Genomic DNA, 5,684 nt, shown 5'->3' with positions numbered 1-5,684 from the left:
ATTAATTTTTTGCAACCAAAAGTTTAGTTGCCAAAAAATATATTTTCACCAACTTAAAAAGATTTTAGTTGCTGTATAGTTAGTTTTGACAACTAAAATTATTTAGTTGCCGAATGAAACACAAAAATTTACTTTTTATCTTTGGCAACTAAAAGTTTGGTCACAAAAAATATATTTTCGGCGACTAAAAGATATTTTAGTCGTTGTATCGTTAGTTTTGGCTACTAAAATTATTTAGTCGCCGAATGAAACACAAAAATTTACATTTTAGCTTTGGCGACCAAAAGTTTGGTCTCCAAAAATTTACTTTTAGCGACTAAAAAATATTTTAGTCATTGTATACCTAATTTTGGCTACTAAAATTATTTAGTCGCCGAATGAAACCCAAAAATTTATTTTTATCTTTGGCGACCAAAAGTTTGGTCGTTAAAAATTTATTTTTAGCGACTAAAAAATATTTTAATTGCTATACAGTTAGTTTTGGCTACTAAAATTATTTAGTTGTCGAATGAAATACAAAAATTTATTTTTTATTTTTTGCGACCTAAAGTTTGGTTGTCAAAAATTTATTTTGACTATAAAAATTATTTAGTCACCGAATAAAAAATTAAAAATTACTTTTTATCTTTGGCGACCAAAAATTTGATCACTAAAAATATATTTTTAGCAACTAAAAAATATTTTAGTCGCCAAAGATAAAAAGAAAAATTTCAGATTTTTTTTTGAACTGAGGAAAATTTTCAGATTTGCGCCATTATTTTTGTTTATTATATTTTTTATTTGTATCAAATCTGTTTGGAATACAAACAGGTTCTCATTTGCTCTCTCTCTCTCTCTCACACGCGCGCGCGCGCACACACACACTCACAAAATCAAACACTACCAAACCTCACCTCGCCTCACCGCGATCCGCTCATCTCACCATCGCTCACCGCCATTCGACATTGCACATCGCCATCGAGATCTGAGTAAGATTTGAGTCCTAGGTCGAGATCTGACCGTCATGAGCGATCAACACATATCCGTCGTCGACAGTGAAGACAGACAGACCATGTCTAACAGTTGAATCAGATTCGATTTCGTGAGCTAAAAATCTCTTGAGCACTCAGATCTCTGTGATTTTCTGCTCCAATCAACACCTCTCTCTATATGAGGTAAGAATTATGGGTTTTGTTGTTGTTGACGTTTGATTCCATAGAAAAGGTGAACTTGGTCATTTTGTGTATAGAAATTAGAGTATTTTTTGGGGAAATTTGTGTTTGTTGTGAGTTATGATTGATGGGTTTTATTTTTTATTTTTTGTTTCGATTTGATGATGTTAAGTGCAGTAATTTGATGATTCAGAACTTGGTTTAATTGTCTGCGAACAAATTTTTGTGTGTTCTTGAGGTGTGATACAGGGGAGCTATTTTTCTTAGAATTTGATTATGTTGAAGAAGAAAAATTGTTCATTTAAGGGTTGGAATTAGGTTTTTGGGGATTCTGTTTTTGTGTTCTTTGGGGGGTATTACTTTTCTTTTCTAGAACCTAGTTCTCCTAAATAGGTGAGCCCAATATGCATTTTCTTGATCCCAATATGCATTTTCTAGTTCTCTTATTGTTGGCCCAATATGCATTTTCTTGATCCGGTCTTGCTAACTGTTATTCAATTCTTTTGGTTTCATGTTCTTGCATAAATATAGTGTGTCTATATGTGTGTGTGCGCGCGCTCGCGTGTGTGTTTGTTGGGAAATTTCTTGTTTGGATGATCTAAGGACTGAGGCTATAGGTCTTGGTGATTTTTTATTTTATTTTATTTTTACAGATGTTGGCTTTGTGGCTAGTCTAGTTTTGGGATTTATCATGTTTTCCTTACATAGAAAATATATTGATCATTGTTTTGTTGTGTTTTCTGGCCTGAAATTCTTATATGTTTGTGTTTTATGCAAACCCAACTGATAAACATGAAAACATTTTAGTTATGGTGTTTAGTTATGTTATATATTTGGCAACCAAATTATATAGTCAGGGTTGCACATTTTATATGAACATATTTAGTTATGTTAGCTTATATGTTACAGATTAGTGCTAAACTTATTGGTTGTTATATGCATACGAATACTTCTCAGTTGTTAGCTTGTTCAAAATGCCGCTGAATTTTCTTGATGTCATTTGACAAGATTCTAAAGCTTATCAATTTTTATTATTCATTTTATGGGACTGATTTATGCATATTGTTGGCTTCTCCATTGTCATCGTCTTTTTTGTCATTCATGGTAAGTTCTAGTTTTTTTATCATTCATGGTAAGTTCCCATTTATAACACACTTATCTACTTCTAGCTCAGTGTTGTATAATTAGGCTAGTATAGATGTTTGTTTTAAAGTTTCCTTCAACATTTATATTTATTGGTTGTATTAACTCTATTACAGCCTCTGTCTCTACGTCTCCTTTTTTTTTTTCTTTGTGATCTAACTTGTTCATGGAACAGGTGTTAAGGGTTTTAAGGGTGAACCCATTACTTGTTACTGCACTGATTGCATTTACCTTGGTATGCTTTGTTCATCCAGCCCTGGGTATGTTTATATTGCTATTATCTCATGCATTGAGTTGTGACAGTGCATTATCCAGGTACTAGTCAAAGAGATGCCCCTTTTTCTCGTTTTCTTATTGTTTGGAAGCATGAATTGCTGAATAAATTGCTTGATGCTCATTGTTCATTGTTTTTCAAATGTATTCTTGGATTTTTTATATTCTCTTTTCGTCTTGTACAAATTTTTTTATATATTTAGTATGTTACTCTTCCTAGCTTTAAAACACACACTACACACAAACATGCATGCACACAATGGCAAAGCAAATTAAATGCCAAAATTCCCATATTATCTATCAAAACAGAACATGCATAAGTAGTTCAGGGACTTCAAACCCAAACCACCTTCATTGTGGTTTCTTGATCATCAGGTATGCAATAGTTGCTCTCTTTTGACCAAGACCAAACCAGCTATAATTTGGTGTTTTTGCTCCATCTCCTGGTAAGTTTTACTTGGTCCTTTTTGTTGTTAGGTTAGGATTCCCTTTCATCATGTGCATGTTCAATATTCTAACCCTTTGAAATTGGAAATAACTTAAAAGTATATTAGAGTTAAGGCTGGTGATTCATACTGCTGTCATCCACTTGCAACTCATTGATGAACTAATTTAGTGTGATATCTTTCCCTGCAATGCATTGTGGCTACAACAATCAATCATAGCCATGCATGAAAGTAGAATAACATAGTCATAGAAATTGATTACTCATGAAAGTAGAATAACATAGTCATAGAATTTCTCAAACCTTCTATTGTATTCCTTGATTTTTGAAAAGTGACTAATATTTTGGAACAATGAAAAATGGGATAAGGGACTAATATATTGGGACAGAAGGAGTATTAACATCTTTGGGATTACACATGAAGCGAGTTATTTCTATGTCCAGTATGGAATTTTTATTTTTATTTTTATTTTTTCAGTTTAAACACTCTTGAGGATGCTGAGCCCGTTGCATTTTGAGAAAGATATATTTCCTATGTACAATTGGTAATATAGTTAGTTGTACTTTTATCTTGCTCAGGTGTTGAGAGAGAACTCACCACCTTGTAATTGGAAGTGTGTTAAAGAGTTTATAGGTAATGTTTCCGTTGTAAGTTTTTGGTGTTTGATCTAATTATAAATTATTTGCCTTCGGATAAAAACCCAAGAGACAAGAAAAAAAAGTAGTTTTGGTGAATCAATTGGCTTGCAGTTGGTGAATGTGGGATATGAAGTTTGTGTAAATGGCCCCACGCAAGTGTTGCGGTTTTTAATAAGTTAATAAACCTTTCTAGTAATATTAATTTTTATAAAATAAATTCAATTACTTGGTGCCGTTTGGTGACACATACGTTTTCAGTTTTCTGTTTATATTTACAAAAATTTAAAAAATTCAAATAAAAACTTGTTTGGTAAAATTTTTGATTTATAAATCAGTGGTCTCAGTTTATAAATTTAGCCAAAAAATAAAAACACAGAAAATGTGTTTCCATTTTGAGTTTTCAGTTTTTTATTTTTTACCACCCAACACTAGCCACCACCCGGCTACCGTCTTTCGCCACCACCACCTCCTGTCACCACCACCCACCACCTGCCACCACCTACCTGCCACCTACTCGCCACTACCACCCACCCTTCGTCGCCGCCACCACCACTACCCCCGCCACCTACTTGCCGCCACCACTCACCATCTACCTGCCACCATTATCACCCGCCATCCACCCACCACCTACCACCCACCATCGTCACCCACCCACCCACCACCCACCATCGTCACCCATCCACCCACCCATCACTTACCCGCCACCACCACCCACTTGCCACCACCATCCACCACCTGCTGCCACAACCACTCACTCGCTACCACCCACCACCCGTCACCGTCACCCACCAACCCCACCGTCACCCATCACCCACCCGCCACCCACTTGCCACCGCCACCCACTTGCCACCAGCACCAGCACCACCACCACCCACTTGCCACCACCACCTGCCGCCGCCACCACCACTCACTCGCTACCACTGACCACCCGCCACCGTCACCCACCCATGCACCACCACCACCACCCGCCATCCGCCACCCACCTGCCACCACCACCACCCACTCGCCACCACCCACCGTCACCCACCCACCCACCCATCACCACCCACTCACCCGCCATCAGTTACCCACCACCCACCGTCATCACTTTCCACCACCGTCTTTCGCCGCCACTTGCCACGATTGCCATTTCTCACTTTTTTTTATATTTTTAAATTTTTTAAAACATTTTATCAATTACCAAACGCGTTTGTAGTTTATGTTTTTCTAAAAATAAATAAAAACCAGTTTATAAAATTTTTGTAAATATAAACTGAAAACGTAAACGTTACCAAACACAAGCTTTTTGTTTGGAAAATTTTAAAGAAAATTTAAATATTGTGTATCGTATAAATTGTAATTGGCTGAATTGTTTTTTACAGATGTTGGAGGTCCATGGAGTGTCTAAATTCATACTGTCCGTGCAGACTTTGAAAAATTGTAGGTAAGCATGGGCTCTTGTGCGAATTAATTGACTCTGGGGGCACTTGAGTGAGAAAATAAGTGGCCCTTTCCTCGTAAGTGTTGCTGACTGGTTAATGCCAACATCCATGCTTTTGTCAAAAATAAAAGAAGTCTAAGCTTATTTAAATGGTGGGTCAAACTATCATATGTCTAGTCAATGTGATGCGTATGGTGTAATAGAAAGATTTATGGCCTTAGTAGTGGTGGGTAGACTTCTTGAGAATTTAGAGTTCTCATTCTAAGATGTTTGCTTTTTTCATCACAAAATTAACTTGCATGAACTGGCAGGGGAATGCCTTTTTTGTATTGGGGAATGCCTTTTTTGTATTCAGTAACGATATAATTTTCTTCTAGCAAAAATAGTTGCATCTGATGTTTTTGAGATTTTTACACAATGTAAACCTGATGGTTGGTTTGATGTCAAGTAATAATGTGGTATGGCAAGGAACATGTTTGCATGTTCTAAATAATAATATATAATATTGGACAATCTACTAGAAGCATCCAAACAAAGATTTAGTTTTGTGGTGACCAATTCTCAAATCCCATCTATGTGGTCTTTTGGGGAGGGGCTCCATCCCTCCAGTTTG

General features: G+C 36.3%; 1 long non-coding RNA gene across 1 annotated transcript; it reads left to right on the top strand.

The window, feature by feature from the left end:
• The first annotated feature begins 796 nt into the window (after positions 1 to 796).
• Positions 797 to 5,454, top strand: LOC114270035 (uncharacterized). Its single transcript, XR_014336113.1, has 5 exons — positions 797 to 1,154; positions 2,470 to 2,609; positions 2,943 to 3,013; positions 3,491 to 3,646; positions 5,013 to 5,454. It is a non-coding gene; the product is annotated as an uncharacterized LOC114270035 (long non-coding RNA).
• Positions 5,455 to 5,684: the final 230 nt, after the last annotated feature.

The sequence above is a fragment of the Camellia sinensis genome, chromosome 7 (assembly GCF_055761805.1).
Source record: "Camellia sinensis isolate YWXY chromosome 7, ASM5576180v1, whole genome shotgun sequence".
Taxonomy (NCBI): Eukaryota; Viridiplantae; Streptophyta; class Magnoliopsida; order Ericales; family Theaceae; genus Camellia; species Camellia sinensis.
Note: the sequence above shows the minus strand (reverse complement) of the source record. Positions and strands in the feature narration are given on the sequence as shown.